The 14,304-nt window shown below is 34.5% G+C and overlaps 1 long non-coding RNA gene across 1 annotated transcript; it reads right to left on the bottom strand.

Moving 5' to 3' along the window:
• Positions 1-6,099: 6,099 nt before the first annotated feature.
• LOC139904070 (uncharacterized) lies at positions 6,100-7,346 on the bottom strand. Its single transcript, XR_011778648.1, has 3 exons — positions 7,231-7,346; positions 6,735-6,794; positions 6,100-6,264 (listed from the first exon to the last, which is right to left on the bottom strand). It is a non-coding gene; the product is annotated as an uncharacterized lncRNA (long non-coding RNA).
• Between the last annotated feature and the right edge of the window lie 6,958 nt (positions 7,347-14,304).

Below are 14,304 nucleotides of genomic sequence, written 5' to 3'. Positions count from 1 at the left end.
ATATATTACAAAAAAGTCATTCAGTTCAGTCAAGTTTATTTGCTTCCCAATGTGAGAGTAGAAGGATAGTCGCACCTACTAGAAAAAACAAGACGACTACCCCAGCAAGCCACTAAACATCGTTATTCAATGCTTTAGTTTTATTAAGAGGAAATAGTAAGAACCATCTATATGTCATACACAACCAAGCATACTAATTATCTGATACTGATTTAATCGTATTTAAGAGTACAAATATGTTTATGTTAAATCTTTGATAGAAAGACTAACACGTTCCCATGCAAACAACCAAAATTATAATATGAAAACACACACATATATATTTCAACTAACATATCAAAAACTTAATTTCATCACTGTGATGAACAAAACATAATCAGGAATAATTTTGGGAGAAAATCACCACGAAAAACTTCTAGGGGATATTAAATTATCAGGAACAACATTTGAGAATTCTAAAGGATTATCTCAAACATAGAAATACAAATAAACTGATTTGAGAATCATAGATACGGGCTTAAACCTAGAAGTTAAAAGTTTCTAGAAGCTCCAAAAAAATACCATCCAAACATACCCCGAATATACGTGATATCTAGAAATTAGACACGAGCTAATTCTTTGTGTATTTCTTCACTGCTAGTTTAGTATTTTTAGTTTCTTTCTAGTAGTGGTTTTGACGTTTGTTTAGTACTCTCTTCGTCCTAATTTAATAGTCCTGCTTTATTTTTTTTTCACTTTGACTTTAATAACTTTTTTTTGTTATATAGGAGTATAATACTTGATAAATATAAATGAATTAAATTTTATACGTGTCCTCATTTAGTATACTTTTAATCAAATAGTATACATAGCATAACATAAAAAAGTTATTTAAATTAAAGAAAAGTCAAACTATTAAATTGAAACATATATAAACACTAATTATTTTAGTGGTTTTAGTTTCTGAGTAAAATCCTTCATAAAAAGGATATATATATATATATATATATATATATATATATATATATATATATATTCACCATTCACGTATAGTATTTTACCAAATTTAGATCATCTTTTACTTTCCACGGAGATATACACGTATATATATAGAATCAAAACTGAATTTAAAATCCTCCTGTATTACACAAGTGATTGTTGAATTAAATATATTTTGTACATTTTTGCAAATTATTTATTGTAGATTTGTAAAATTCTAACGTTCTTTATAAGATAGAATTTTAAAAGATATATTATTTTATTACTTTAAAATATTTAGATTTAGATAGTATGTATATTAAGTATGCAAACATATTTTTTATTTAAAACATTTAAAATTAAGGGCACAAATGTAGATCTAAAGCATCGACGCTTTGATGAAGTGGATTATATATAAAGCTACTCCGTATTTTACATTATTCTACTTAAATGATTTTTTAAACAATTTTCATATAAATGTTTTTATAATATACTAGATATACAATAATAATTTTATTAAATTTGATTGTTATCCTTTTAAAAAGTTATTGTAATTTGTTGTTGTAATCGTTGTACTCCATATGTCCAAATTTTAAATTAATCCATCCATCCATATCCATCCATAGTTTCTATTAAATTTCTATAATAATAACATCATAAAAAAGCAATTTTCTTTGTAAAAAGAAATTAAAAATAAAAAAGAAAAAATCTAAGAAATCTACATGATGTCATAAAAACATTAATTTTTTTAAATCAATAAAAAAAAGAAATCCCACGCCTCTTTTCAAATTAGGGTTCACAAATTATCATTCAAACACCCAAACACAGTGCATTCTTTCTCTCTGATCAATATCACGCGTGCTTCTTCTTTATCTCTAATCAATATCACGCTTCATTCTATTTCTTTGTTTTTCATATGTGATTAAATGGGCATCTTAATTTCGCCGGATTCATGCTTAATCAAGGTTGGTATTTATCGTGGAGGAAAAGTTATCATATTCACACCTCACCGGAGCATCAAACATCATCGTTTCAGTATGAGCAATCAACCGGAATCCTCATCATCGGAACCGTAAGTCAACTGTCAACTAAAATCCACTCAATTCTTTATAACCTAACTTGATGTTAATTTCCACAAGACTTCTCGACAGCTATCTTAGAGCGTAAGAAATTGCCAAACAGGCTTATGATTGATGAAGCAGTGAATGATGATAACTCGGTTGTTGCAATGCATCCTAATACTATGGATAAATTACAGCTATTTCGCGGTGATACAATCCTACTTAAGGTTTTTTATTTATTCACAAGTTTATTCTTTAGTTTTATAATAAAGTTAAAAGTTAATAAAGTTATTAATCGCACCTTCTTAATCTGATACGATTTTTAGCCAAACGCTATAAATAAGAAACTGAATAAAATTTCATGTATAGGTTCTTCAAGATGGTTATGATTATATTATAACAAAGAAATGTAGACTAACAGGTATCATCACCATTTTGGGTCTTAAGAGGATATCTTCTATCTGATACGACACAGCTAAGGTGAGTTGTAGATATTATAATATTTAGATTGATGTTATAAGTACATGACGAGCTGAAATTACTTTTATGATATTTTTGTTTCAGGAAATGAGCAAGAAGAAGTCAATGAGAAAGGATTGCTTAAGACAATTTAAAGGTTACACGTTTTTGAATACGTAAGTTTAAGGTTTGTTTACAGCAACCTTCACTAAATATGTGCACCCTAAGTTCATAACTCACTTTGAATATCATCATTAACCGGTGCAGCCTTGCGAGTTTCTCGATGAAAAATGGTGCAAGTTTCTCGATGACCAATAGATAACTGTTGATGTTGATACCTTTTATCTAAAACAAACATAATCTGAGGTATGGAATACAAAGTTTTCATTTTTATGTCTTATTTGATATTTGATGCATATTTTATTGTATAAACATGTAGACTTATTTGGCAAGATTGAATTTGTAATATTTTACTGATCTATACTACATCATTTCACTTGCTGCATTATCTAATAATATGATAAAACTATTGAATTATATGTTTTTGTTTGTATATTTTTTATTTGATATTAGTGGGTTTGATAGAATATGCTTTTCTGATAACTAGGGATTTGACTGATATGTTGGTGATTGGTGAATGTTAATGCGGTTTCAAGTGTTTTGGCAGTGACGTTTAGTTGTTTGTTGTTAAGTTGTAACAATGGATAGAGCTTGGAACAATGTTGATGCGTGTAGGTTGATACGAGTAAGTCTGATAAAGGGTCAAACACATTGAGTTAGATGAACCCATATCAAAGGGATGCTTCCTGTAAAGAATGTTTCTGAATCATGAGATTTTTATGTTGATGATCCAACTGCGGTTTTGCAGGTACACTCATATCCGCGGTTTGTGTGGAAGATCATTTCAGTAACTTTTGTCCTTTTCGTGATAGAATTTGATTGTTAGTTGCTCGCTATAATTTGAAATGCTTATACGTTATTTGCTTTTGTTAAAGGTAATGAAGATTTAAAGTCAGTTGCTATGTAAAGGGATGAACAAGATGAAGGTATTTTAATATTTTTGGCCAACTGATTTTTAACTGTTTTTAAATATCACATGCCACAACTATGGTTTTGGCGAATGGTGGATGAACTTCCATGGTTTCATATATGCTTATATTTTTGAATTTCCTTTGCAGGCTTCTTATATAATTAACTTTCTTTCCTTTGGAAGGAGACATGGAGCATATGTATCTGTATATGGTGAAGCAAAATCTATGGTTAAAGATGTACTCCGAACCCTTCACACCATAGTTTAAGAACAAGCATGTTGAACTTTTCATCACTACAATTGTTTCAAACTTGACAAATTGTTTAAATAAGGTTAGTATGTCAAGTTTTTATTTTTCATCTTTTTTTCTATAAATTTGTATTTGGGGTGGATTTTCTTTTATAGTTTTTAGAGGTACACCTTCAATAGTTTAAATAAGGTTAGATGCCTGCAACAAGCATTTATAATGGTTCTAAAGGTACACCTTTAAATTTTTTGATTTTGTTAAGGATCTCTAAATTCTTTCCAACAAGGTAAGTATGTATTAAAACTGTCATTTTCTTTAAAAACTTGAAAGCCTAATTTGAAGGCATAGCATATGATAATCTCAGTTTTCAGGATCCTTTCAAAACCTGGAACAATTAAATATTAAGGCTACCAAAAAAACCTGGAACATTCACGCCTTCTCCATTGTCCAATACAAATCAGTCATCTCTGATATAATTAATTTTTTTTTGAAAGGCATCATCTCTGATATAAATAAGCTCTTTTATATACCCACAACTGTTTTATATACATATATACACCAACAGAAAGCACAAATCAAACTCCAAGTCTATCAACCTTTGAAAGGTGTTGTCTTTGTTTACATTCTGGATTTGTATACATATAGAGATCATAATTGAGTTGAGTTATGATTATTAAATTCGCATTTTTGCAGGGTTGTTTGTGTTTGTTTACACTGTAACCTTCTAATAGACATATTGATTGTTCCATGTACGGTGTTTTAACTTGAACCCATCATGTATGTAATTCACTTTGAGAGCTAAATGCTATGATATCCAAACAAATATTATTGTGTGTTTTTATTAATTCTTTATCCCAATTTGATAACCCCTTTTTTTCTTTAAATCTTTTTATTTTCATCATCCATATTCCTAAAATAATGATCATTATATTTTCAATCATCACTTATGGTTCAATCAAGTTGCCTTCGTTAGTTGTTTTGAGTCTCTTGAAATGTGTCCAGTACATAATTTTGATTTGTTGATTGCTAGCAGTAATTAAAGTGGCCATTTGGTGATATATATATGTAGCTTTACTGCTCTTTCTACGGAATACGGAGTATATATATCAAGAAAAAAGTGTTGCCTTTCACAAAACAAATTATAGGATGATATTTTATTATTTATAATTATATAATTATTCTTTAATTTTTAATCAGTGTTTTTTAGTAAACCCGTGTTTTCACATCAAAAACTCAAAAAAATCAAAATATGTTAAAACTTCCCTCAACGCCGCCTTCTCAGTAACGGAATGAAACCCCTCACTCTCCAATTTACTCACCGTAGCCTTTTTTTTCTTAGTCGCAATTCGTAGTTCTAAGGGTTATTAAACTAAATGAACTTTAACATTTACATTAACTTAATACTTAAAACATGTCATTAAATTGTTTCGTTGAAACAAACCCGTGATTTCACGGGTCATTTCACTAGTTCGTTATCATTCAAGTGTTTCGTATTTTAAATTTATATTTCTATTCTATTAGGTATTAAATCAAATAAATAATATTATATTAAAAATTAAAAATTAATTAATTATTAAAAATTGATTCGTCAATTGAGACTCAGTTTTAAATTTAATAGTTAATCAAATTTCTTTATAGAACAAAAGATATTATATTTATCTAATTTTTATTTTTAAGTTTTTTTTAAGTTCCATTTCAGTTAATAGACATATAAACATAATGAAAATATGATAAAATATTTACCTAACATATCTTAAATCTAAAATCTAATATAATTTAAAGATACTCTTTATCTTAATATTGTTTGAACGGATTAGTATATATCGAAAATCTAAGTTTAATATTTCGTAAGGCTTGGATACGGACAATTACAGCTTTAGTAAAAAACGAACTTCCAAAATTAATTAGTTATAATTACTCCGTAAAATCGTCTATTATATTATAATATGAGTATAAATTAATGGTTGCATGTGTTCTCAAATATATATATACGGAGTATTTTTTTAACTTGTATTTAACATCAAGTTTCCGGCCATACATTAAACAAATCTTCGCCTCTTTATAAAAAACGTGTGGGATGCACAATTCAATAATCGTAAACCTTTTTGTATACACTCGATCCCATGGCGAAACTCCATCCAACCAATATTAATGATTTTCCACTTGATACAATATTCTTATTCGATATAGTACCGAAACTACCAATCCATTATTTACCTCGTTTGAAGTGTGTTTGTAAACAATGGAATACTGTAACACCGTACTTTTTACATAGTTTTTTTTTTTTTTTTTAAAGACACTCACAGCGGAAGACTTTAAAGTTTACACATCATATATGAATTACGTAATTATATGATTACACGATTCACTGGTGTTACGTTATTAATACAGACCGTTTCAAATATATATTATTTATTACAAAACATCAGAGTTATACACTGTGTCAAACATCTTGATTTGCCTTGCAAAACCCACCTAAAGCTGCTAATACACACCTGCAGGGCAAAACACTGTGGGGGAATTAGCATAACGCTAAGTGAATGAAAATATCTAGATGGACATCACTACAAGCATCAAGCACAGCTTAAAGGCACTGGTCACTATTCACTTAAAGCCATACACAAGAGGACCGGCAACCCATAGCTGATCAAGCTGGAATATACCGATAGTCCTCATTACTGAATCACTGGTATAGTCTTCCAGACGTGACGTACTCGTCATTCACACTATACCACCAATCAGTAACGTCTGGACCCAATACTACTACCCGACACCAAAGTAAATAGCATTGACCTCTTACGTCGCACAAAACACCTCGACGCACGTCGCACAAAACACCTCGACGTTTACTGGGTGCGCACATAATCACATATAGTCACTGCACTGGTCAAAAACTCATTACACAGTATAATCATAAGTAAGGCACAAATCACTATACTTGTCACTGTATAATCACATCCATAAAGATAATCCCACTCACCTGGAAACACGAGCACTCAGTTGTCTTATATCACTGAGCCTTCACCTTTTCATTTATCACCTGAGAATCACCACAAAATATCTCAAGTTAGTATAGTGTTCGAGTGTTGAATCACACTTCATATTTAACAAAAAATATTCACAAAACATGTTCTGTGTCCAAATCAAAGCACAAGAAATCACACCAAACATATGTACGCATATTCCTTTCCCAAAATCACTAAGATCTAATACTTATACACTAGATTTAGGATCAAAGTACCAAAATCCCCAATTTATAATAACATGAACCCTAAAAATTAAATCACCACTTATACAAATTTAACATAAATCAAGTATATCACAATCATGTATATATCATAACTAAGCTCTAACCATAATCAATTTTAACGTATAATCATCATTCAGCAAGATTTAAGCTTTACTCCTATTTTGTACAAGACTTACAAAACCTAACTTGATCAATATAATTGATAAGAAATCATGTTCATGTTTACCTGATTAAATCTTGTTTGTTTAATCGCATGAATTCATATCCAAAATTGGTCTTCAATAATATCAACGAATGATAGATCAGAGTATAAATAAAGTGTGAGTTGTATGCGTGTATATGTGTGCTTTGTTTGACTAAATGAAAATAGAAAGTAATCATATAATATGGCATGATATGGATGGGATAAAAAAACACATACACCACACGTGTACATACATAACTTATAGCAATTATTATTTTAACAGGTATTATATCCGTGATCTGAAACACAACGCGCCTCAATAAGCAGCCCTAACGAAGTCCAAATTACAAAAACATATATTTTCTGTAACCATCGTCACAAGCACATTAATTTAGTCACATAATAAATTATCAACTCATAATTTATTATTTCACTCCTTATAATTATTTTCTACAAATAACTCACCATTTAAATATCATATAGTTAAATTATAACAAAAATAACACAATATACCTATTTTATCTAGGCCCATAACTAGGATGTCACAAATCTACCCCCCTTAAGAAGATTCCGTCCTCGGAATCTGATCACGGTTAAACAGATGAGGGTATTTAGAGGTCATCAACTCCTCGGTCTCCCATGTCAGATTGGTGCCTAAACTATGCTTCCATTCCACGCGCACCATAGGAATCTGCTTTTTACGTAACTCAGTCACTTTTCTGTCGACGATCCTCACTGGTTCTTCCACCAATTTCTTACTTGAATCTACTTTCAGATCTTGGAGTGGAAGAATTTGATTTTCATCGTCCACTTTACACTTACGAATATAGCAGATGTTGAACGTGTCATGAATACCAGCTAACTCTGGAGGAAGATCTAACACCACGGTTTGATCGTTTAGCACTTGACGAATTCTAAAAGGACCAATGTATCTCGGAGCTAATTTTCCTCGTTTACCGAATCGAATTACACCTTTCCACGGTGACACTTTTAAATACACACGTTCACCCACAGTAAACGTCATTGGTCGTCGACGAGGATCTGCATACATCTTTTGTCGATCTCTAGCAGCTTTCAGCTTTTCACGTGCGATAGCCACTTTTTCCGCAGTCTGCTGCACAATTTCTGGACCTGCAAACTGTTTCTCACCTGCCTCCAACCAACACGATGGAGTTCGACACTTTCTACCATACAACATTTCATACGGCGGCATGCCAATGCTTGAATGATAGGAGTTGTTGTAAGCAAATTCGATCAATGGCAGATGATAATCCCACGATCCACCATACTCTAAAACACAAGCCCTTAACATATCCTCTAAGGTCTGAATAGTTCGTTCACTTTGACCGTCAGTCTGAGGATGATAAGCTGTACTTAGGTTGACACGAGTACCCAAATTTTCTTGTAGACTGTTCCAGAAACTAGACACAAATCGGGAATCTCTATCTGACACAATAGACAACGGTATCCCATGTCGCGATACTATTTCATTCAGATACAACTGAGCTAATTTCGTCAACGAAGCTGTTTCACTGGTAGCTAGAAAATGCGCACTTTTGGTTAAACGATCCACTATTACCCAAATCATGTCATTTCCTTTCTGGGTTCTAGGTAGTTTTGTCACAAAATCCATGGTGATATGTTCCCATTTCCACTCTGGAATCTCTAATTGACGCAAAGACCCATATGGTTTCTGGTGTTCCGCTTTCACTTGGGCGCAAATATGACACTTTTCCACGTATTGCGCGATGCCTGCTTTCATAGTTGGCCACCAATATAACACTTTCAGATCATGGTACATTATTGTAATACCGGGATGCACAGATAATCTCGATTTATGTGCTTCATTTAAGATTAAATCCCTCAATCCTCCAAGTAACGGCACCCAAACTCGTTCACGATAAGTTTTTAATCCTCGCGAGTCATTCATCAATTCTACTCTTCTTTTCACCATTAGCTCAGATTTCAAATGTTCATCTTGTAATGCTTCAAGTTGAGTTATCTTTAGTCGATCAACTAAATCGGACACAATCTCAATTCGCATAAACTTTACACTGTCAGCGGATTTCTTACGACTTAACGCATCAGCCACAACGTTTGCTTTGCCAGGATGATATCTGATCTCACAGTCGTAATCCTTGATTAGTTCTTGCCACCGTCTCTGGCGCATGTTCATCTCTTTTTGCGAAAAGATATACTGTAAACTTTTATGATCAGTGCAGATAACACAGTGCGTACCATAAAGATAATGTCTCCACAACTTTAACGCAAACACTACTGCAGCCATTTCTAAGTCGTGTGCTGGGTAATTCTTTTCACTTGGTTTTAACTGTCGAGACGCATACGCAATTACACGATCTCTTTGCATTAATACACAACCCAAACCGGATAAGGATGCATCGCAGTACACAACGAAGTCGTCGGATCCCTCAGGTAAAGCTAACACTGGTGCTTGACACAATAAACTTTTCAAGGTCTGAAACGCAGTTTCCTGTTCATTACCCCACTGAAAAGACACATCCTTTCTAGTTAACTTCGTCAAAGAACTTGCAATCTTTGAAAAATCTTTAATAAACCGTCGGTAGTAACCGGCCAATCCTAGAAAACTCTTGATTTCTGTCGGATTCTTTGGTGAATTCCAATTCATCACAGCTTCAATTTTAGACGGATCCACTTTTATACCTTCTGCACAGATAATATGACCCAAAAATTGAACTTCACGTAACCAGAACTCACACTTTGAAAACTTTGCATACAATTGTTCACGTTTCAAAAGTTCCAACACTTTTCTTAAATGCTCAGCATGCTCGGACTCGGTTTTGGAATACACTAAGATGTCATCAATGAACACGATAACAAACTTATCCAAAAACGGTTTACACACTCTATTCATAAGATCCATAAAAATTGCTGGAGCGTTGGTTAACCCAAACGGCATCACTAAGAACTCATAATGACCATAACGAGTACGAAATGCAGTCTTAGGAATGTCAGATTCAGCAACACGAACCTGGTGATATCCCGAACGTAGATCTATTTTCGAAAAGACCGAAGCTCCTTGAAGCTGATCGAATAAGTCATCTATCCTAGGAAGCGGATACTTATTCTTCACTGTTCTTTTATTTAATTCACGATAATCTATACACATTCGAAGCGTACCATCTTTCTTTTTCACAAATAACACTGGTGCACCCCACGGCGAAGAACTCGGACGAATGAACCCGCGGTCTAACAGTTCTTGAATTTGAGACATCATTTCACGAATTTCTGAAGGAGCTAATCTGTATGGAGCTTTAGCAACCGGCGTAGCCCCTGGCACTAACTCGATCTTATATTCAACTTCCCTGATCGGCGGTAAGCCTGGCAATTCATCTGGGAACACTTCTGGATACTCAGACACCACCGGAATATCGGACACTACTTTCTTTTCCTTCTTTACATCGATCACATAGGCTAAGAAAGAATCACACCCCTTGGCCAAAGATTTCTGAGCTTTCATCATCGACAATAATGGACAACGGAACCCACCGCGATCACCACGAGCCACTACTCGTTTCCCACCAGCCACCGGAAAAGAGATAACTTTCCTATCGCACTTAATACTGGCCTTATGGTCACTAAGCCAATTCATGCCTAACACTACATCAAAGCTTGGTATAGGCATCACTAAACAAGTCACAGGGAAAAGACTACCCTCTATGTCAATAGTAATTCCAGACACTAACTTCGTGACTGGAACTGTCCTACCGTCACCCACTTCGACACTTAATGGTTCATTTATTACACTAACAGGCACATTTAACTTAGCACAAAATGTAGTTGACACAAACGAGCAATTTGCTCCACAATCAAATAGTACACGAGCCGGCAAAGAATTAACTAAGAACATACCGGTGATTGCATCGTCAGTAGCAGTGGCAGCGTCTACTGACATCTGAAAGGCTCTAGCTTCAGGTTGTGGAGGATTCTTGCGCTTCTGCCCCACAAAGGAAGCAGATGATCCCCCAGCTGACACATCACGTACCCCTGACCCGGACCCCACCCCGGAATAACTCTTTCTTACAGCTGGACACTCTGCAGATCTGTGACCCTCTTTTTGACAATTCCAACACACATTATTCTTAAATGAACAATCTTGAGGCTCATGTCCCACGGTACCACAACGCAAACAACGTTTCGTCAAGGTTGTACACTGCCCACTATGCGAAGACTTACACATTCTACACCATGTCTTCTGACTGCTTGACACTGATCCACCCTGGCTAGATTGCCCTTTTGGCTTAAACCGACTTGATTTCTTTAATTGCTGGCTAGACTGACTTGCCGCTGGTTTCACTTGCGACACACTTTCAGTTTTCACACTTTTGGCCGACTTAATGTCACTTTCAGTTACCTTTGCTAACATATGCGCTTGTGACAAAGTAGTAGCAAGTCTTGCAATTGTGCGATACTCAGGTCGCAAAATTTCTACAAACCTTTGCACTCTGGACTGTTCGTCAGGTATCCACTGATGCACAAACCTTAACTTGTCCATAAACTGCTCAAACGCTTCATCGACTGTCATTTCTTCAGTCATCGTCATTTGCATGAACTCTTGCTTCAATCGATTGATATCAAATGCGGTGCAGTACTGCTCCTGGACCTTTGCAGAAAATTGTTCCCACGTGACCTGATTGAGTTGCTCTTCGGTCAACGGAGCAGTAATTGTATCCCACCAAACCATAGCTCGATTCTTTAACAGTCGGCTGGCATAAGTTACCCGCAATTCTGGTTCACATTGACAGGCTTTCAATGCCCGTTCAACTTCCCTTAGCCAATTCATTGTCACAATCGGATCGCGATGACCCGAATACTCAGAGGGCTTGCAGTCCATAAACTGTTTGAACGTACACTTTTTCTTCTCCTTTACCACTTGCTGAAACATAGGAGTTTGAAATGGATTCGTTGTCGCATACTGATATTGAAGAGGGTACTGGTATTGTTGAGAAGATTGATATGGCACTTGAGGTATAATTTGAGGTTGAGACTGGAATGGTTGAGAAGCACTACCCGATGGGTCAGATGTATACTGAGTACCAGTAAACCCTGGAGGTATCGGTGGATCACTTGCTTCAGACACCACAGTTGAATGCCTAATATGGGCTTCCAATTCCTTTACCTTTTCTCGAGTTTCCTGTAGCTGGCTTTCTAACTGTAAAACATACTCATCTGGATCACGTTCCGGACTATGCTCTACTGACGGCGCTCTAAATATTCCGGGTCCGGGAGTCAAAGGGGCATCGTTATTTCTGGTCTGATTAGCCATACCTGTCTGCAAACACATCATCTCACAAAAGCTTAGTTGATAACCCGTTAGCACCTATCACTAAGCACAATCACCTAGGCACATATCCCTACATTCACCTATTCCCCACTCGGATGTTTGACACAACACATTCATAAGTTTGGGAGTAGGTCACGTACACAGTGCACATACTGCCAAACCTACGCTCTGATACCAAATTGTAACACCGTACTTTTTACATAGTTTTTTTTTTTTTTTTTAAAGACACTCACAGCGGAAGACTTTAAAGTTTACACATCATATATGAATTACGTAATTATATGATTACACGATTCACTGGTGTTACGTTATTAATACAGACCGTTTCAAATATATATTATTTATTACAAAACATCAGAGTTATACACTGTGTCAAACATCTTGATTTGCCTTGCAAAACCCACCTAAAGCTGCTAATACACACCTGCAGGGCAAAACACTGTGGGGGAATTAGCATAACGCTAAGTGAATGAAAATATCTAGATGGACATCACTACAAGCATCAAGCACAGCTTAAAGGCACTGGTCACTATTCACTTAAAGCCATACACAAGAGGACCGGCAACCCATAGCTGATCAAGCTGGAATATACCGATAGTCCTCATTACTGAATCACTGGTATAGTCTTCCAGACGTGACGTACTCGTCATTCACACTATACCACCAATCAGTAACGTCTGGACCCAATACTACTACCCGACACCAAAGTAAATAGCATTGACCTCTTACGTCGCACAAAACACCTCGACGCACGTCGCACAAAACACCTCGACGTTTACTGGGTGCGCACATAATCACATATAGTCACTGCACTGGTCAAAAACTCATTACACAGTATAATCATAAGTAAGGCACAAATCACTATACTTGTCACTGTATAATCACATCCATAAAGATAATCCCACTCACCTGGAAACACGAGCACTCAGTTGTCTTATATCACTGAGCCTTCACCTTTTCATTTATCACCTGAGAATCACCACAAAATATCTCAAGTTAGTATAGTGTTCGAGTGTTGAATCACACTTCATATTTAACAAAAAATATTCACAAAACATGTTCTGTGTCCAAATCAAAGCACAAGAAATCACACCAAACATATGTACGCATATTCCTTTCCCAAAATCACTAAGATCTAATACTTATACACTAGATTTAGGATCAAAGTACCAAAATCCCCAATTTATAATAACATGAACCCTAAAAATTAAATCACCACTTATACAAATTTAACATAAATCAAGTATATCACAATCATGTATATATCATAACTAAGCTCTAACCACAATCAATTTTAACGTATAATCATCATTCAGCAAGATTTAAGCTTTACTCCTATTTTGTACAAGACTTACAAAACCTAACTTGATCAATATAATTAATAAGAAATCATGTTCATGTTTATCTGATTAAATCTTGTTTGTTTAATCGCATGAATTCATATCCAAAATTGGTCTTCAATAATATCAACGAATGATAGATCAGAGTATAAATAAAGTGTGAGTTGTATGCGTGTATATGTGTGCTTTGTTTGACTAAATGAAAATAGAAAGTAATCATATAATATGGCATGACATGGATGGGATAAAAAAACACATACACCACACGTGTACATACATAACTTATAGCAATTATTATTTTAACAGGTATTATATCCGTGATCTGAAACACAACGCGCCTCAATAAGCAGCCCTAACGAAGTTCAAATTACAAAAACATATATTTTCTGTAACCATCGTCACAAGCACATTAATTTAGTCACATAATAAATTATCAACTCATAATTTATTATT

This window comes from Rutidosis leptorrhynchoides, chromosome 4 (assembly GCF_046630445.1).
Source record: "Rutidosis leptorrhynchoides isolate AG116_Rl617_1_P2 chromosome 4, CSIRO_AGI_Rlap_v1, whole genome shotgun sequence".
In the NCBI taxonomy this organism is placed as follows: Eukaryota; Viridiplantae; Streptophyta; class Magnoliopsida; order Asterales; family Asteraceae; genus Rutidosis; species Rutidosis leptorrhynchoides.
Note: the sequence above shows the minus strand (reverse complement) of the source record. Positions and strands in the feature narration are given on the sequence as shown.